The 21,429-nt window shown below is 44.4% G+C and overlaps 1 protein-coding gene and 1 long non-coding RNA gene across 2 annotated transcripts in view; one reads left to right on the forward strand and one right to left on the reverse strand.

Annotated features, from left to right (window-relative positions):
• Positions 1-21,429, reverse strand: part of grm5b (glutamate receptor, metabotropic 5b) — a 464,503-nt gene that overhangs the window by 330,217 nt on the left and 112,857 nt on the right. The gene's annotated exons all lie outside the window — the stretch shown is intronic.
• On the forward strand, positions 1,311-19,575 carry LOC132391416 (uncharacterized). Its single transcript, XR_009511200.1, has 3 exons — positions 1,311-1,421; positions 16,554-16,660; positions 17,780-19,575. It is a non-coding gene; the product is annotated as an uncharacterized LOC132391416 (long non-coding RNA).

Genomic DNA, 21,429 nt, shown 5'->3' on the forward strand with positions numbered 1-21,429 from the left:
TCTTCAAAGCCTCAGCATCCTTGCTATAGAATTTGTCTGTCATTGGCGTGCTTTCAGGTCAATTGAGTGATCTGGCACTTCGCTCTCCAAGGGAGTTCAGTGATGTTGGGAGCAGAGTGTACAGCCTGGAGGCTAAGATGTCTGGAGACACGTGAGCACATGACTCCAGGCATATGAATGACTCCATGATCACATGATCACATGAGCATGTGACTGACTCCATTTCTTGACAACCTTGCTGATTAAAGCAATGAGCAAGATTGAAATCAACAAGGATGAGAATGTAGGGTGAGAAGGCAATCAGCACCATTTGCCTGTGTGTGACAGGTCTCACTCTCTCTCTCTCGCTCATTGTTGCTGAGGGAAGGTGCCTGTGGTTGACGTGTCTCTCTCTCTCTCTCTCTCTCTCTCTCTCTCTCTCCCTTTCTCCCTCTCTCTCCCTCTTGCTTGATGCTAACGGAGTCTTGAGTCTTGAGTCTTGGGCAGGGTTTAATTAATGTGGTTTGTGAATTAGACTCTGTGGTTCATGTTATGATGTGTTTCTGGTTACTCATTTTCTATTGCCATTTTGTGCAACTTTGATTGGAATGGACTGGCTCTGTAGCCTATGTTCAATGAATGACACAGAGCTAAACTGAACTGAAATGAACTAAACTAAACATTCCTAGACAGTTTCAGTGACTTAGTGGTTTGATGTTTTACATTCTGTGTTTTTCATTTGTTTATTTGCTGTTTATGAGGCTTGTTCTTTGTTTTGCATGTTGGGTGTGTGATTTTTTTAAATAGTTTCCATGGTGTTTCTTTGTTTCGTGTCTGTCTGTGGGAGGACGAATCTCAGGGTTGTGTACTGCATACATACCTTGATAATAAATGTACATTGAAACTTTGAAATCATCTAGCATGTATAAAGCCTTTATACTAAATGATGAGCTGCTAACTCTACAAAATGAAATAAGCACTACAGATAAACTTTGATAATTACTGAAATTAGTTTTGTTTTGCTGTTAGAGCTCAGAACAGTTTGTATGTAGTTATATGCTATCTGCCTTTTTTAGACTTAAATTATCTTTATTTTACCATATAATGTGTCATATTGTTCATGAAATCAATAAATCATGAACATCTACAGCACAGAAGTAGTATGCTTTGCTCATTATAACCTTGCAAATAATATAATACTTATGTTAATCTCTTTTCTTGGCTCAGTGTGTAGCCTAACATGTTATGGTTCTTCAAATTCATATCTAGTTACTTATTATCCCTCTCTGGTTACATTTTAATGTGATCAGGTGTTCTGCCTTACATTAGTTCTAGACCCTAGAAATCTTCAGATTGAAACATTTTGCTTCAACTCCTTACAAAACTTCAATCAAATAATTTAAAATTATGACCTTTCTTCATTGACCACCTTGCTAAGGAAGGTAAGCACAGAACTTTGTTGGCACTGTTATGACAGTTATGAATGCCTTTGTCACCATAAAGTTACTTATAAATGTGGCAGTAAAAATCGCAATGAAGATCAGAACTTCATGCATTTATAAAAAGGGTTTCACTCACAGACGTTCCACAGCAGAAAATGTATCACTTTCTAAAAAAGAGAACTACATTTCAATGTAAATGACAATTTTCCTGAAATTCCAGCTTCGGATTGTCTTATTCTGGGTGGCAAAGTATACTTTGATCAATGACATTTCATATCTGCGAACTGATCTGCAAATCCTAAAAATAGACATCTAAATGATGAAAGAGAGAGATGTCTGAATAATGGAAACACTTGCTCTGAGGAAATAAGAAAAAATGCAAAGGATTGAGTTTGTGCAGATGGCAATTTAAAGGACTCTAGCAATGTGCTACTAATTCTTTATGTTTCTTAAGAGCTTAAGAATTTGTTACTATAAAAGCATTTTGGTATTAGATGAACAATTTCCAGAGGTGAGAAATAGATGGATTGTATGCTGCCCGAGCAGAAGATGAGATGTTGTTCTTCCATTTTACCTTTAGTCTCTGAAGAATTGAAGAGAGCTGAGGACAATTGTGAGAATGGGAAGGAGAGGTAAACTGATGTGCAAGACAGCTGTGAAAGAGAGTGCATGTGCTTTGTAAAATGGCCAGTAGAGGTGCAAGTGAAGCTCTGCCTACACTGGAAGAACAGTTTAGACCTGGTGATGGATATTCACTATCCAGGGCCCGGGGGCCTTTTTGCCAAGCTCAGCTTTCTAACCCAGCAACTGATATTTCCATGGGCCAAAGAGTTGTGTTTGAGCAAGTTAAACTCCCAACCAATAGTCCTTGCTCAGCTTCCTGTCATAAACAAGAAGCAGTTTTCAGTTCTTAATGTAAATTGCAGGCAATTAGCAGTCTGAAGTGAAAAGGACAGCTTTGCAAGCAAGTAACACTCTCTATAGAACATAGGCTACTATGCAACAGCACTCAAGAGATGGAGTGTAAGACAATGGGGTTATGTTAATTGGGCCTGCATCAAACCAGACAACACTGGTTAAGTCAAACACGAGGAAATCTGCAGATGCTGGAAATTCAAGTAACATGCACAAAATGCTGGTGGAACACAGCAGGCCAGGCAGCATCTATAGGGAGAAGTGCTGTTGACGTTTCGGGCCGAGACCCTTCGTCAGGACCCAGGATAAATAGCTGATGTATCAATAGTTGGAATATATATATATATATACTCAGAGTCAGCCTTCACAGCAGTAATTCTGGGTGTCTGGGATCTCTGTCCCCAGAAGAATTTAGACCATCTGTGTGAATTTCCCAGCAAAGGAATCAGCAAAATATCACATATCTGAAATCATCAAGTAGCAATAAAAAACCAATAATAATGAAAGAGAGCAGTTGGGCTTGTTAAGAAAGGTCAATGCAAATCCAAATAAAATGAGATATTACAACAGGTAGGCAGTCAACTTGACTTGTAAAGTCCACAACTATGTTTATGTTAGGTTACCAAGGCTCTGAAATTTTCTTTCTTTGTCACCCTTCGGGGGAATTTCAATTCCCCCACTCTAACGTTTGTTTCAAACAATAAACCAAACATACAGCCCTGGTCACCCCACTATAGGAAGGATGTTGAGGCTTTGGAGTGGGTGCAGAGAGGTTTACTAGGATGCTGCCTGGTTTAGGGGGCAGGGGCTCTCATAAGAGGCCAGATACACTCAGATTGTTTTCTCTGGAGCAGCGGAAGCTGATGGGAGATCTGATGGAGGTTTATAAGATTATGAGAGACTTAAATAGGGAATATCTGTTTCCCAGGGTTGAAATATCTAATACCAGAGGACATGCATTGAAGGTGAGAGGGAATAGGTTCAAAAAGGGGGTGTGAGAGGTAGGCTTTCTTATTCAAAGAGTGGTAAATGCTTGGAATACACTGGCTGATATGGTGATAGAGGCAAATACATTAGAAGCTGTTAAGAGCTGTTTGGATAGGCTCATGAATGTAAGGAAGATGGAGGGATATGGACATTATGAAGGTAGGAGGGATTAGTGTTTGGGTGTTTTTGATTTGCTTTTTAGTTGGTTTGTCACAACGCTGTGGGAAAAAGGTCCTGTTCCTGTCCTGTACTAGTCTATGTTCTATGATCTATAAACAATTTTGTAATGGCATCCTCCTTCTAACTTTGCAACAACAGACCTAAGGAGGCCTGTCCTTTAGTTTGGAAAGTACTGATTAAAATGTAAAATACCAACCAAACTGGCATGGGGAAGCAGTTTGAGAGTGGTGGTAGATGATTGCTTTTCAGACTGGAGGTCAGCGACGAGTGGAATGCCACAAGGAGTACTGCTGAGTAGCTGTTGTTTGACATATGTATTAAGGGTTTGCATGAGATTATAAGAAGCATGACTGGTAAGGTAATGGATGTCACCAAAACTTAATTTATTTTATTCTTTTAAGAGATACAACACAGAGTAGACCCTTGTGGCTCTTTGAGCCACACCACACCAGCAACCCCCAACATACTGGATTAGCCCTAACCTAATTATGGGACAATTTCCAATATCCAATCGGTCATGTGGTGGACAATGAAGAAAATTACATAATTTTACAACTAAATAATAATCAATTGGAAAAGTGAGCAAAGGAATGACAGATGGAATTTAGTTCAGATTAACGTGAAGTGGAGTATTTTGGAAAGTTAAATGAGAGCAGGTACAGGTCTGAGGAGTACTATAGAACAGTGTAGGATACAAGTACATACAGTAATTCCCTGAAAGTGGCAGCACAGGTAGACAAGGTGGCAAAAGAGCCATTTAGCATGTTTGACTTCATAATAGGAGGCATCCAGTCCAAGAGAAGGGATATTGTGGTGACCCACTTTCTGCGCAGGCGAACCGGCTCACAAATAGCCAGCGCGTGGGGAGAGACTTTGGTAATGCAACTCTGACGTCATTTCCGCCCGGAGATGGTGGGCGCTAGGGATTAAATGCCAGCGCCACGAAGTTTGAATAAACTAGTCTCGAAACGACTTACCGACTGCATGTTGTCTCTAGCTCTGTATGTAGCACATCACAACAATGTCATATTAAAAATGTTCAGATGTTGGTGAGACCACACGTGGAACACAGTGTGAAGTTCTGGTTGCCAAACTGTCAAAAGGATGTTATTAAGTTAAAGAGGGCAAATAAAAGATTCACGAGTATTTTGACAGACTAGAGGGCATGAGTTATTTGCAGACAGGCTGGGATTGCTTTCTCTGGAATGAAAAAGCAGAGGGGAGGCCTTACAGAGGTTTAAAAAATTATGAGTAGCACAGATAAGATGCATTGTCACAGTTTTTTCCCAATGTAGGGAACTCCAAAACTGCCCTATCTCATAGGTTTAAGGTGAAAGTGTAGCGGTGTGCTACATGCAGCACTAAAATTACGACACGGAGTCGGTAACTGCAATCGAAGGAAAAAAAACTTTATTCGAAATCCTCAGCCTCACTTTTAAGCCTCCCGCAAACTGCTCCCCGTGGCGCAGAGGCTCCAAAGCTCTGTGCTCGCAAACCCCCGTAGGCTATCTAATTGTGAGCCGGTTCGGATGTGCCAGGAAATGGGTCGCCACATAACCCCCACCCAGAACCGGCGATACACCCCCCAATGTCCACAGTCTGGGCCGGAACCTGCTTGGGAGGTCGGCCTCTGCGCCAAGGCGCCGGAAACTCAGCTGGTTGTGCCAGGTCCACATGGGCCGGTTTGAGTCGGTCCACCGTGAAAACCTCCTCTTTCCCCCCAACGTCCAGCACGAACGTGGACCCGTTGTTCCGGAGCACCATAAACAGCCCCTTGTATGGCCGCTGTAGCGGTGGCTGATGCCCGCCCCTTCGTACAAACACAAACTTACAGTTCTGCAGGTCTTTGGGTACGCAGGTCGGGTTCCGCCCATGCTGTGAAGTGGGTATGGAGGCCAGGTTACCGAGCTTCTCGCGTAATCTGCCCAGGACTGCTGCGGGATCTTCCTCTTGCTCCCCGGGGACGACCAGGGGCGCGCCGTATACCAACTCGGCCGACGAGGCATGCAGGTCGTCCTTGGGCGCTGCGCAGATGCCGAGTAGGACCCAGGGAAGCTCGTCCGCCCAGTTGGCTCCTCGCAGGCGGGCCATGAGGGCCGACTTCAGGTGACGGTGGAAACACTCCACTAGCTCGTTCGACTGTGGGTGGTAGGCAGTTGTGTGGTGCAGCTGAGTCCCCAAAAGGCTGGCCATAGCTGACCACAGGCTGGAGGTGAACTGGGCGCCTCTGTCGGAGGTAATGTGGGTCGGTACACCAAAGCGAGATATCCAGGTGGTGATCAGGGCTCGGGCACAAGATTCGGAGGTGGTGTCGGTGAGCGGGACCGCCTCTGGCCATCTTGTGAACCGGTCCACGATAGTCAGGAGGTGCCGTGCTCCTCGCGACACTGGCAGGGGGCCCACGATATCCACATGAATGTGGTCGAAACGCCGGTGGGCGGGATGGAACTGCTGCCGTGGGGCTTTGGTGTGCCGCTGCACCTTGGCCGTCTGGCAGTGTATGCACGTTTTAGCCCATTCACTGACCTGTTTGCGGAGTCCGTGCCAAACAGTCGTCCGGATGGAGGGATGCGCCAAGTTATGAATGGAGTTGAAAACATGGCGCCGCCAGGCTGTCAGGACGACGGGATGGGGCTGGCCGGTGGCGACGTCACAGAGTAGGGTCCTCTCACCCGGGCCCACGGGGAGGTCCTGGAGCTGCAAACCGGAGACTGCGGTTCTGTAACTCGGAATCTCCTCATCCGCCTGCTGCGCCTCTGCCAGTGCCTCAAAGTCTACCCCTTGGGAAAGGGCATGAACGGTAGGGCGAGAGAGCGCATCCGCCACGACATTGTCCTTACCCGAGACGTGCCGGACATCCGTCGTGTATTCAGAGATGTAGGACAGGTGGCATTGCTGGCAGGACGACTAGGGGTCGGACGCTTTCGTAAACGCAAAGGTAAGCGGTTTGTGGTCCATGAACGCGGTGAAGGGCCGACCTTCTAGGAAGTACCTGAAATGCCGGATTGCCAGGTAGAGCGCCAACAGTTCCTGGTCGAAAGCACTGTACTTGAGCTCGGGTGGCCGCAGGTGTTTGCTGAAAAATGCCAGGGGTTGCCAGCGACCTGCGATGAGTTGCTCCAGCACCCCACCGACTGCCGTGTTAGATGCGTCCTCTGTGAGGGCGGTAGGGGCGTCCATTCTGGGATGTACTAGCATTGCGGCGTTCGCCAAAGCTTCCTTCGTTTGAACGAAAGCGGCGGCGGACTCCTCGTCCCAGGTAATGTCCTTGCTCGGACCCGACATCAGGGCGAACAGGGGGCACATGATCCAGGCAGCTGAAGGGAGGAAGCGGTGGTAGAAATTGACCATACCTACGAATTCCTGAAGGCCTTTGATCGTGGTGGGTCGGGGGAAGTGGCGGACTGCATCTACCTTAGCAGGCAGAAGGGTTGCCCCATCTTTAGTAATCCTGTGGCCCAGGAAGTCAATGGTATCGAGTCCGAACTGGCATTTGGTGGTGTTGATTGTAAGACCGTACTCACTCAGTCGGGCGCAGAGTTGATGGAGGTGGGACAGATGCTCCTGACGACTGCTGCTGGCTATGAGGATGTCGTCCAAATAGATGAACGCAAAGTCTAGGTCCCGTCCCACCGTGTCCATTAACCGCTGGAACGTCTGTACGGCATTCTTCAGGCCGAACAGCATGCGGAGGAACTCGAAAAAGCCAAACGGGGTGATGAGAGCCGTTTTGGGGACATCGTCAGGATGCATCGGGATTTGATGGTACCCTCGGACGAGGTCTACCTTGGAGAAGATCCGTGCACCGTGCAGGTTTGCTGCAGTCCTGAATGTGCGGCACAGGGTAGCGGTCCGGTGTGGTAGCCTCGTTCAGCCTGTGGTAGTCGCCGCACGGTCTCCAGCCTCCCGTCGCTTTGGGCACCATGTGCAGGGGGGAGGCCCATGGGCTGTCAGACCGCCGGATGATCCCCAATTCCTCCATTCTCTGGAACTCCTCCTTCGCCAGTCGGAGCTTGTCCGGGGGAAGCCGCCGAGCGCGGGCGTGGAGGGGTGGTCCCTGGGTCGGGATGTGGTGCTGTACACCGTGTCGGGGCATGGCCACTGTGAACTGCGGTGCCAGAACCGATGGGAAATCCGCCAGGACCCTGGTGAAGTCATTGTCAGACAGCGTGATGGAGCCAAGGTGAGGGGCTGGCAACTGGGCTGCACCCAGGGAGAACGTCTGAAAGGTCTCAGCGTGTACCAGTCTCTTCCTGGGCAGGTTGACCAGTAGGCTGTGAGCCCGCAAAAAATCCGCACCCAGAAGCAGTTGGGCTACAGCGGCCAGTGTAAAGTCCCATGTGAACTGGCTGGAGCCGAACTGTAGCTGCACCTGACGGGTGCCATAGGTCCTTACTGTGCTGCCATTCATGGCCCTCAGGGGGGGGCCCCGGTGCCTTGCTGCGGGTGTCGTAACTCGTTGGAGGTAAAACGCTGATCTCGGCACCAGTGTCAACCAAAAACTGGCGTCCCGACCTTCTGTCCCACACATACAGGAGGCTATCCCAATGGCCAGCCGCCGTAGCCATCAGCGGCGGCTGGCCCTGGCATTTCCCGGGAACTTGCAGGGCGGGCGACAACGGCGGGCTTCTGCGCCCCACTGCTGGTGGTAGAAGCACCAGTGTTCATTGGGCCGGGGGTTGGCGGGCTCTGCGGCTGGGCCTGGACTGGTTTGCTGCCGGGAGCGTGGCTGGGAGATCTGTGCGATGGACGCCCCGCTCACCTTTTTGGCGTTCCACAGCAAGTCCGCCCAGGCTGCCACCTTCCAGGGGTCACTGAAATCCGCGTCGGACAGCAGCAGGCGTATGTCCTCGGGCAGCTGCTCCAGGAATGCCTGCTCAAACATGAGGCAGGGTGTGTGTCCATCGGCCAGAGACAACATCTCATTCATTAAAGCCGAAGGAGGTCTGTCGCCCAAGCCATCCAGGTGCAGTAAACGGGCAGCCCGCTCGCGCCGTGAGAGTCCGAAAGTCCTGAGGAGCAGGGCTTTGAATTCCGTGTACTTGCCATCTGCCGGGGGCAACTGTACGAACTCCGCGACCTGGGCCGCTGCGTCCTGGTCGAGGGAGCTCACCACGTAGTAGTAGCGGGTGTCTTCTGAGGTGATCCGGCGAACTTGGAATTGGGCTTCAGCTTGCTGGAACCATAGGTTCGGTCGCTGTGTCCAGAAACCCGGCAGTTTCAACGAAACCGCATGAACAGAGGCGGCGTCGGTCATTTCTGGTCCAAAAATCGTTTGGACCGTCGGGGTCACCAATTGTAGCGGTGTGCTACATGCAGCGCTAAAATTACGACACAGAGTCGGTAACTGCAGTCGAAGGAAAAAAACTTTATTCGAAATCCTCAGCCTCACTTTCAAGCCTCCCTCAACCTGCCCCCCGTGGCGCAGAGGCTCCAAAGCTCTGTGCTCGCAAACCCCCGTAGGCTATCTAATTGTGAGCCGGTTCGGATGTGCCAGGAAATGGGTCGCCACAAGAGAAAGATTTAAAGGGGGCCAGAGGGGCAGGCTTTACACAAAGAGGGTGGAGGATGTTACATTTTGTGACTTCAAAGCATTAAACTACTTCAAAGGGAGACACAGGAGTTCAGGAATACGGGTCTAACTTCGTGTTCACTTTAAGCGATGCATGCGCGTATCATTTTTTTTGTGATGACACATGCAATTAATGTATTTATACATAGAACTCATAATGAATTATTTGAATGAACAAGAATGCTTAACCAAACAATATATATATACAAGATTACTCAAGTATTGTTGAACTATCAAATACACAACAAACTTCCCTGCCTAACTCAATAGAGAATACATTTCAACTATATACACAGTATTCTACATAATAAAACTACTTTAGACAGACATCCACAGCATAGTAAATTTTAAATTGTCCCATTTAGGCCTAAAAGTTTAATCGCTGTGGAGGATTTCCTGCTCTTGTGGGATAACGGCTTTCCTGACAGGGGGGGAGGGTGTGGTCATTCTGCATGTCAGATGAGACCTGAGACTGTGAAGACAATCTCAGATTCTGTGGTCTTTGTAGGAATTGACTCTGAAACCGCAGGAAGTAGTTCTGACAGTAGTAGCCATCTTTATTCTTCTTCTAGTTTGTGCATCTTGATCATTAGAAAGTGCATGTGGTTCACTGGAGGATTCTGTTATTAATTGTTCTATTGCTCTCCTTCATGATCTGATCTCTCCTTTTGGTTTCTGCATCCACATTGTCACCTCCAAATCATCTGTTTTTGTATCTCCATCAACTCCTTTCTTTTTGGCCTTCCATTCATCGAGCTGGGCTTTCGTCTTTGCATCTACTTTTACAGCCAGCTTTTTTGTCTCTCACAGGTAGTTCATGCAATAACCTTAACGCACACAGAGTAGATTTGGCTTCCTTATACTCACAAAGGCTGAATGCTTGCAACTTTCCTGAAGCTCCTTGAACACTCTTGCAGTTTAAAACCAAGCTGCATTTCGCAAGTAACTGCCTGATTAACAGATCAGAAGCTTTCTCAGATAAGTTACCTATAAAAACTGTTGTAGTCACACCACCACTTTCATCACTTCCACGATTCCTCTGAGCAGCATGGTCCTTTCTTGGACCAATATGCTCTCAAGCCAGAGGCACAGAGGTTGGCACCAACACCTCTTTGTCCTCTGTTGGGCAACGGTTCAGGGTGTTTGCCATGGAGACAGTTATAGCAATATCCAGTACCTTTCTTTATTCACTTTCAGTTGGTTTCATTGCAGGGGTTTTGGCATGCTAATGGTGTAGTAGTTGTCTCAGCGTTCCAACAATGCTGGTGCTCCTGTTTTTACCACATACAAGCCCAAAGTGGTTTGTTGGTGTACTATTTCACTGCCACAGACATCATTCCCACTAGCATTATCTTTCCCCAGTATAAATTCTTAGTTGGATATCTGCACTCTTCAATTTAATGTCTATGAAATGCCCTTCAAACTCATTTTGTGGAATGACTGAAACAGCTAAGCCAATGTCCAATTCCATTTTGATTAATTTGTCATTCATTTTTTGGTGTAAGCCATATCTCTTGTCTCCTGTTAGTTTTCAAAATGTAAATCTCAAGGCTAGTCAGTCCTGTGTCAATCACATCATTATCAGATTTTTCTTCAACAGCATACAGATCAGTGCTCATTTTGAAACTGCAACTTGACTTTTTAGCATTTTCTCTTCCCTGTGCAGTCCATTTATTTTTGTACGCCCAGCATGCTCTTTGTATGTGACAGAAGATTACTTAAATATTATTGAAATATTTAAGACACAACAGAGGACATGTGGAGGAAGCCACTAGAGCAAGCGCAGTTACGATGATTAAAAACACTGGGACTAGTTCATGTGAAGGAAAGGTTTGGAGGGATATTGACCAAATGTAGACATCTGGAACCATCTCAGGAAGGCTGCTTTATGCTGTTTAACTCTATAAATCTATGCAGTGATTCCCAGCCTGGGATGCTTAATGGTATTGATCCATGGCATAAAAAAGTTTGGAAACCCTTGGTCACCAACAAGAGAAAATCTACAGATGCTGGAAGTCACAGCAACACACTATATAGAGTACAGTCGAGATTTCAGCCCGGGACCCTTTTGCAGGAAGCGGTTTTCTTTTGTGTAACCCAGTGAACTTACTTCTAATGAAGATGTGGAATGCCTTGGCTGACACACAATAGAACATTTAATGAGTCAGAGAGCAATAGAGCAGAAACAAGCTATCAGAGGTCCTGGGTTGTGTCTTGTGTTAGCAGGAGAGGGGGAGGAAGTTCAGCATGGCTCTGCTGCCACAAGAACATCCACAACTTGACAGAAGTGTTACTTAGAACATAAGTGTGTTGTTCAGAAGCTGCATTAACTTCAATGCCACATCAGCATATTTCATCCTGCTGACTAGATGTTTAAGACTATTTCATCTAAGAAACATTACTTGGTGTATTACTATAGGAATGGGGATTTGGAGATTAAATCTGGCTGAATACTGTATTCAGCTGCTGTGCTCATAATTCCTCCATTATGCTTGGTGATTGTAAAAAGCTGTGTCTGGAAATTGGATTTCATTCTTAGTATTGTGCTTTGCACTGATGCTCAGTCAGGTTTCCCCACTAAAAATTGTGAGGATGGCTAAAGGTTTCTGAAATTGCATTGATGTTTACACCTAGAATGGTGCAGTGCAAAAAGAGGATCCATGTGGCTTCTGATTGATCCATGCTCGTTTTCACACAGTTTCTCACAATCTGCTGTTCACCGTAAGCTGCTGGAGGCACATTCTTCATGACAGACAGACAGGAGCAACATGCGATGGAGAAGAGAGAGCTCCCACTGTTACTCAAAGGGATATGAAGCCTTCATCAGAAAGAGGGAGGATCTGTGCATTAGGTGGTGAAGATAGGTGCAAGAGAGGCAGTCTAGTCACTGAGGGACCCATTATAAAGGGCATCACAGTAGCTAAATACTGCAGAAAGCCCTTACTGTTAGCTGCAGCACGCTCAAGAAAGGTGTTTAATGAAGTTCCAATTTATGCAGTGAGGACAGGAATAGATGTTACATGAACAATGGTATCATTATATGCATATTAGATACCAGGAAAATACTAGATGCACAAAGGTAAAATCACATAGAAGTCTAATTTCCCAACAGAACCTGATTCATCTGGAAATAATCACTTAGGTGATTTAAGCCAGTGCAAATTGATTTATGTGGAATGAAAGCATAAGAACCTATTGCAAACCTATCCAATTTCTGAGCATCCATCTTAACAAGTTTAAGGCTATTAATAACTAATGCCTCAAGAATTTTACTATTTGAAGAAAAATGAATCATCAAATAATTAATAATATCCTTTAAGGCTGAATTTCCAGTCTAAGATGGTGCTACGAAAGACATGTGACAGCTTACTGGTGATTTGAAAGCAAAGGAATTTTATTTAAAACATTATAAATAACACTTTTCTGAAGAAAATTGTGGTAAACTATCACTGCAAACAACGAAGAGACAAGTGGAGGTGAAGCGAACTCGAGAGATGTGCCCTGCTGGTGAGCTGCAAAATCAGTGTTCTTGGAGTTGGAGCGGTGCTGGTTGGAGTGGATGATTCGGAGAGGAGAAGATGGGACTGAAAAGCCTGATTCCCATCCTACTAACCCGGGTACGAGGGTGGATCGCTCAAAGCGCTGAGCCAACTTGGAGAGGTTGAGAACAGCTTCTTTGGCAGCAAAATCCAGGCCCAAAGCCAATCACTGGGCAGTCTGTTTAAGGCCTGGAGTGATTTTGTTGTAGCAAGGCCCAGGTCCTAATGCGAGGTATAGTATGCTGTTTGGACAATCTAAATGCTGGCCCATATAGACTGGAAGGGCACGGTGTCGAGAGTTGGGTGAAATTGGATCGTTTTGGGTGCTGAGCCAATTCGGAGAGGTCGAAAATGGCTTCCCTGGCAGTGAAATTTAGGCCCAGAGTGATTTGCTGCACCGGGATTCTAGTGCGAGGTTAGGACAATTTAAATGCCGGTCCAGATAGTTTGGGGGCTCCTCTTTCCACAACGTTAAGGCTGTGAGTCAGCCCCTGGCTGCTATACTTCATGTCTGTCAACTTTGAAGTGATTTGCCTCGTGAATATGATGAACTGAATATCGAGGCTTTGGGCCTACTCCAGGCTGCTCTGGGAATTTGGATCTAAAGACTCAATTTGGTTTGGAATGCTGTTCTTGTTAATCACTTCCATTGTTTGCATTTGTTTTGGTTTTTTTCACTCTCCTTGTGGTACTACAGATTGGTCTCACTTTTTTTATTTGGGGTTCTTTCGAATTCCTTCCTTTGCAACTGCTTGTAAGCAAACAAGTCTCAAGGTTGTATAATTTATACATTATTTGACAATAAATGCACTTTGAATCTTTGAAAAATATATTCTATTTGTTTGCATGGAATCATATTATGTGAAATGCATGCATATGTAACCAAAGTTGATTGATAAATAATTCACTACCATTGGATATCTTCCGGAATTTATATTTGACCACTTTTGCTGGAGCATTTTAAATACATACAAATCTGTACATGTCCATAGTATGCCTCATATTATTGGGAATCTGTACTGTTGTTTCTCCTCAACAATCTATAATCACTACTCAAACATCTGCCTTTCTAAAATTTGGAAGCTCTAAAATTTAGCAATGTTAGAAACCAAATATATTCCATTTAACTTGGATTGAGTTAGGATTTGGTGTAACATTTTGATACACTGAAAAACTGATTTTCTTCACAGTTAATGCAATGTATAATAGCATGAAATAGACTCTGTTATTAAAAATGCATGGAGGTCATTTTCTACCAGTTAACCTCATGAATTTGTAAATTTAATTCTTTTCCTGGCATAGTGAAAGCGAGAAACAATTTAGCAGAAGCAGTGTATTCTTATGGACTGTAACTAATAGTCTAAGTCACATCACTTAGTTACAATTGAAAGAACAGGCTATGGAGTAGAATTTCATTATAAAAACCAATACATGGTTTCAGATATTCTCCCAAGTTAGGTGTTTATATATTACATACCAAATGGAACTGAGCACTTCATTCCATAAAGTACTTAAGTTTAGATGGTGAGTTAAAAGATTAAAACATATTTGTGAAATATTGGATTTTAACATCAATTGCATTGAATTCAAGTTACAAACTTTCATAAAATATTATTGCTTGGGAATCATTATAGGCTATGCTAGTGCCAAATACACTTGCAGCAGATGGCTCAACACTTCATTCAATGTAGGTGAGTGTAAGCAAAAGGAATACACTGAAGAAGTATGTGTAAATAAGACTAGAATGAGACCACAATGCAAGGAGACACATACTGAAATGCTCAGCAGGCGCCTTGGCACAGCTTAAGGAGTAAGAACTTAAAAAGTGATTTAAGTAGCTGAAACATAAAGACATCTCATGTACAGGCTTGGGGTGTGTCTGACGTAACCCACACAAACTGCTGAGAATCTCAGCAGGTCAGGCAGCATCCATGGAAAGGAATGAGTTGACATTTCAGGCTGAGACCCTTCATCCGGATTGGAAAGAAAGGGGGAAGAAGCCGGAATAAGAAGGTGGCGTGGGGGGGGGGAGGAGAATGAGCACATGCTAGGTGATAGATGAAGCTGGGTGATGGGGAAGGTAGGTAAATGAGGGAGGGAGAGAGGGTGAAGTGAGAAGCTAGGAGGTGACAGGTGGAAAAGTTAAAGGGCTGAAGAAGAAAGGTTCTGATAGGAGAGGAGGGTGGACCTTGAGAGCAAAGAAAGTGAAGGAATGTGATAGGCAGGTGGGGAAAAGAGAGGGAGAGGTATTGCTCTTCCAACCTGAGAGTGACCTCTTTGTGGTGGTGGACAAGGCCATGGTCTGACATATTGCATCACCTGGAAGGACTGCTTAGTCACCTGAATGGAGGTGAGAGAAGAGGTGAATAGGCAGGTGTTACACATGCTCTGCTTGCAGGGAGATCAGTGGGGAGGGATAAATAAACAAGGGATTTGCAGTGGAAGCGATCCCAGGAGAAAGCTGAGAGTGGGGGAAGGGGAAGTAAAGATGTGGTTGGTGGGAGGATACTGTTGAAGATGGAGGAGGTTGTGGAGAATAATGTGCTGGATCCAGAGACATAGGGGGTGGTAGGTAAAAACAAGAGGAACTCTTGTGAAATGAAGGAGATGCAGGTGAGGACAGCTTCAATGCTGGAGGAGAAGGAGTTTCTTGTAGAAGGAAGATATCTCCAATTTTCTGGAAAGGAAAGCCTCATTCTGGGAATAGATGTGCTAGAATATAGTAGAGGAACTGAGAAAAGGGAACGGCATTTTTACAAGTGACAGCGTGTGAAAAAATATAGTCAAGGTAGCTGTGAGAGTCATGTTTATTTATTTACTTATTGGGACACAATGTGGAATTGATCCTTCCAGTCTTTTAAGCCATGCCACCCAGCAATCCCCAATTTAATCATAGCTTAATCATGGGACAATTTACAATGAACAATTAACCTACCGATCAGTATGCCTTCGGACAGTGGGAGGAAACTGGAGCACCTGGAAGAAACCCATGTGGTTACAGGAAGTATATACAAACTCATTACAGGCAGAAACAAGAAATTGAAACTGGGTCATTTGAACTGCAAAGCGCTGTGCTAACCACTATTCTACTGTACAACCCCATAAAAGTTATCGGTAGACAATCTGTCTCCAGAGATGGAGACAGAGAGAGAGAAAAAAATGGAAGTCAGAAATGGACCAAATGATTCTGAGGGCAGAGTGGAAGTTGGAGGCAAAATTGATGACATTGACAAACTCAGTATGAAGAAGAACCAACGCAGTCATAAATGCAACGCAGAAAGAGTTGGGAAACATTAGCAGTGAAGTTGAGGGTGCATGTAACTGATTCTGACAGAGATCACATTAGTCGTATGGTGTCCATTTGCAGCAAAGTTCTTCACTGTACTTTTTCACTGATCCAAACTTGTGAAGCTATTTTTGTACAACTAACGCCATACACTATCGTGTCAAACTGCAGAGGTCAGAGAAAAATGGCCAAACAAAAGCGAAAGCATAGCATTTTCTTGCAAACAAACATCCATACTCTAATTTGCAAGTGATGATAGTTATTGTAAACAGTATATGTTTGGAGACATGTCACTGGTATATTAGATAGTGCAAGCTGCTACCTCCTAAATAGGAAGTGCTCTGTTGTGTCTGTACAATGACATATCAATTAAATAAAAGGACACAGCAGAGTTGAGGTTAACTTGTATATTCACTTTGCAGAAAGAGGACAACAGATCAATCTGCATGGTCAAGTTATCACTTAACAAGTATTGCTAAAAGAAATAGATCCATACATTACACTTCCTAGCCCATTAGATTAATGTAACATAAAACTGTATATGGAACATTTAATTTCCCTTTAACAAACTACATTCAAATAAACGTGCTTTCACAATAACTGTCCCTGACTAACTTCATTATACTAAAGATTCAGTGCTCTGTTTCTTTCAGGATAGCACCTCTGGACCTGTGGAGTGGCATCAGGTTTGGCAAGAGTCTTGTCAAAGACAACTTTCTCTGTTGCATGTTGCTGTTAGTGACATGATCATCACAGAGAGGTAAGTCCGATGGCTGTAATGTGGCCATCTTGTTGTATTCAGTTCATCAGGTGGGTTCTCCCAGCTAAGCATCCAAAATCTGATCTACATGATGCCTCCGTGTCTGATCCCCAATATTAACTGTGTACATCAATGGTCCAGTTCTTGCAGCCATCCTACAGAGTGACCACTTATTTTTTTGGTAATCACGTGCTAGGACTTCCTGTCCAACCTCAAAGTTCCTTGCTGCTTCTCTTGGCAACCGGCTGAACAGCTTACTCTGCATTTCCCTCTGCAGATCTGGTTTCAGGAGGTCTATGCGAGATCTCAGATTTCTGCTCAGGAACAGCAATGCAGGTGTTTGATTTGTTGTCAGATGAACAGAGTTCCGATACACAAAAAGGAATTTGTCCACCTTGTGCTGTAGAGAAACATTCTCCTTGTCCATTGCTTTAATGAACTTCCTCTGAAGGTCTGGACAAGCCATTCAGCTAACCCATTCATTGCTGGATGGTGAGGAATTGATCTGAAATGTTTGATGCCATTTTTTATTATGAATACTCTGAACCCCTTTGACATGTATTGTGGTCTGTTGTCACTCACAATTTGTTCAGGTAAGTCATATCTAAAAAAGATAGCCATCAGAGCGGAAATAGCCCTTTCTGAGGTGGTTGACCTCATTGTTATGACTTCCGGTCATTCTGAATGAGCATCCACAGCAATCAGAAACATGGAGTCCATGAATGGCCCAGAAAAGTCAATATGTACTCTTTGTCATGGTGAAGACGGCCACTCCCACAGATGTAACTGTGCTTGGTGGGGTGCAATTTGAACCTTCTGGCACTCCAAACAGCTTTTGGTCAAGTCTACAATCTATCTATCTGTTCCTGGCCTTCACACATAGCTCCATGCAAGACTCTTCAACTTGACAGTACCTAGGTGTCCTTCATGCAGATTCTCTAACACTCTTGGGCGCAGTCTAGAGGGAACCACAACATGAGATCGACATATCAGGCAGCTGGTTGCTTCCCACTGAGAACTCTCAAAGCAGAGGATTACCATGAGCTGGTCATCCTTGCACGGTGATGTCAAAGACTTTTGATAATGTCAGATCATTCCTTGTTTCTCTTTGTATTTCAGAATTTCTTACTGGCAACTGGTCCACCAATGCCGTGTGGGACACCTCTGCTGGGTCACAGTATGAAGACTTTTCTACCTCAGTTGCCAATAGTGGAAGGCATGACAAGCCATCAGCTTTGCTGTGTTGTTTGATACCCTTGAGCTCTATGTCATGAGAGTGGGCTCCTCGGAAAAGTGACATATGGAGGCAAAACACAGCAATTAGAGGCTTTACCTGTTGAAAAGTGATGGGCCAGTACATATCGCACATGAGTGGTTGAAAATAATCCAACTAGACTTTGCCAGTCATGATGATGATGTGATCAAGGTAGCACAGTTTTCCTGGGATATCTTGGAGCACTTGGTCCGTTGCTCTTTGTGAAATTGCTGGAGCTGATGTGATGCCGAAGATGAGACAATTATACTGGAACAGTCTTGTGAGTGTTGATTGTGAGGAACTTCCTGCTTGAATCTTCAACCTCCATTTGAAGATAGGCTTGTTACAAATCAGTCTTTGAAAACCTCTCCCCACCTGCCAAAGATGGAAAAATATTTTCCATTTGTGGCAGTATGCACAGTATGCAGCATAGGGTTGCTCCTTAGTTTGAAGTCCTCGCAAGCAACTCGGGCCTTCCCTTTCTTGATCATTGGGACAAAGGGCATGGCCTAATCACTCCAGTCAACCTTAAAGAGAATGCCAGATGCCTCCAAGCTCTGAAGTTCAGCATTCACTTTAGGATGTAGTGTGTAAGGCACTGGGCATGCTTTATGGAAATATGGTGTTGCTGCTTCATCCAGTTCAATTCTGGCTTTCATGTCTTTGACTTGACCAACCGTTTTGAAACTCCTTCTCATTAGCATGCAGCAGCCGTGCCAGTCTCTGGTCAGTGCTACCGTTTGGGCTGCAGTTGCCCATTGTTGGAACATTGGGAGCTTAGATTGTGGGCCAGTCTAATTGGATTTTTCTCAACCATTCATCTGTGATAAGTACTAGCCCTCCACTTTTCAACAGATAAAGCCTCTAATTGTTGTGTTTTGCTTCAATACGTCACTTTTAACTTCAGTTTGCCTTTAGTAGACACTTTCTCACCTGTGTAGGTCTTTAGCATCACCATTGTCTTTTCTAATGATAACTTGGAGAACAGTCTGCTGTAGTCAAAGCTGACCCTATATCCAGATCCATTTTCAGTTTTACACCAGATACATCTATTGTGATCCATATGATTTTACGATCTGCTTCAGTAATGCTATGCAGTTCTAGGCATGACAGTTCACCTCTGTCAGTCACTTCATGCATTTGTTTAGTTTTGTGTTTGAAACTTTCACTTTATGTGGTTTTCCTCTGATTGTGCTTTTGTCTGACTTGTACATCCTCGCTATGTGGCCTTGTCTGTGACACTTTCTGCAGATGTTTCTTTGAACTTATTCATTTGTATTGGGAGGATTTGCCACATCCATAATATTTTTGGCTTTTTGCACCATTCAGGGGCATTTTGTCCATCTCACATTCTAAACTCTTCTTCTGTAGTTCTGATGCACCCTTTTTTACTGTCTCCAACAATATTGCAATGGTCAATGCCCATTCTAAGGATAGGTCTCTTTCTGACAGTAGCCTCATTTGTGTGCTTTGAATATGCATGCCACATATAAGCCTGTCCCTTAATGAATCAGAAAGTCCATCTCCAAGGTCAAAGTACTGGGAAAGTTTATGCAGTTCTGCAATGTATTCAGAAATGTTTTCATCCTTTGACTGCTTTTTTTGTGAAATCTAAATATCTCAGCTATTACTAGTGGTTTAGGACTCACGTAATTTTGTAAAATTGTAATAAATTCATTGAACATCTTGCTTGCTGGTTTTATCAGGAGTTAGTAAGTTGTGTGAGATCCTGTATATTTTAACACCTATTAAGCTAAGTGTGACACTTTCTTTTCCTCATTCATTTCGTTTGCATTACAACCTCTCAACGTTACAATTCAACCCTCTTGACATATGATTCTCAGTCCTCCTTAGCACTATCAAGTTCGTTAACTTTCCTGACTACAGCCATCATCACATTATTTTCACTTTAACTTTGCTGGTTGAGTGTCGCTCACTGTGTACTACTCACATGTCCCTTTGTTAGCACCCGTGAAGGCCTTCTCTGTACTGATTCACTCCTTCCTCTCGCTGACTCTCTCCCTTCTTCTGAGAGCTGTCATCTTGTAACTATCGATGCAGTTGGTGACGTTCACTGACATTCAGGCCTGTGCACATCACAGATTTGTTGTGCCTGTACAACTATATATTAATTAAGTAAAAGCACGCACATGGAGGTGACGTTAACTGGTATATTCACTTTGCAGAGAGAAAACAGATCAATCCACATGTGTAAGTTATCAATCAATAAGTAGTGCTAAGGGGAGTTATTGCGCTAAAAGAAATACTGTAGATCCGTACATTACATACTCACTGTCTGTGACTAGTGATGGAAGTCACTACCTACATGATGTGTTGGAAGCTTCCTTGAGCCCATGGTTGAAAGCAGAACATTATTATTTCCACGGATTTAGCTGATGAGATGAAAAGGAGGAGAGACTTTACTAAAAAACATGGACTAGGAAACCATTCAAGTAGGTAGTCTGGCTGTAACATGTGACCATAACAGTATAAGGAACAGAAATAAGGAATAATGGGCATTGGTGCAGTACAAGAAGTTTAATGGCCTCAAATTTATGTTCAAGGTCAGCAAGATAAACTTGGAAGCCCATCTTCCAAGAGCTGCATTAATCACTTGCGCAGCTGCCCAACTTTCTGGCCAGCAGAGAGCTGGGTCTATTGAAGATAACACAATGTTCAAATGAAATCTTCTTGTGAAATCAAATTACACTTCATCCTACAGTTGTTTCTGATTTACAAGATGGTGTAAGCAATCACCTTATACTTGGCCCCAAAACCTTCAGCGTTGCCCTATTCTTATGCTATTGTTCTTTCAGAACTACCAGTGAGCCAGAAGGCACTAATGAGTCAGAAGTGTAACAGATTTTCCATCACTCAATTGAAGAACACACTCAGCAATCAGAAACTGAAGTTATTTACTAATTGGGATGACATGGAGTTAGAGGGGTTAGATGCAATGGAGCTTAAAACATAGAAAACCTACAGCACAATACAGGCCCTTCAGCCCACAAAGCTGTACCAAACATGTCCTTACATTAGAACTATCGAGGCTTGCCCATTGTCCTCTATTTTTCTATGTATCCATCCAGGAGTCTCTTAAAAGACCCTGTTGTGACCACCTCCACTATCGTTACTGGCAGCCATTCCATGCACTCACCACTGTGCATAAAAAACTTACCCCTGACATCTCCTCTGTATTTACCTCCAAGCACCTAAAAACTACGCCCTCTCGTGCTCGCCATTTCAGCCCTGGGAAAAAGCCTCTGACTATCCACACAGTCAATGCCTCTCATCATCTTATACACCTCTATCATGTCACCTCTCATCCTCTGCCACTCCAAGGAGAAAAGGCTGAGTTCACTCAACCTAATCTCATAAGGTAGTGGTCACCAACATTTTTAAACCCAAGATCCCCTACCTCGGCCTTAGTGAAAGGCAAGATCGACCCCAGATCGATTGTAAAACCCTGCAACCCGGAAGTAGAAATAATGTATAAACCAGGAGTACCCACCCT

Source organism: Hypanus sabinus, chromosome 3, assembly GCF_030144855.1.
Source record: "Hypanus sabinus isolate sHypSab1 chromosome 3, sHypSab1.hap1, whole genome shotgun sequence".
NCBI lineage: Eukaryota > Metazoa > Chordata > Chondrichthyes > Myliobatiformes > Dasyatidae > Hypanus > Hypanus sabinus.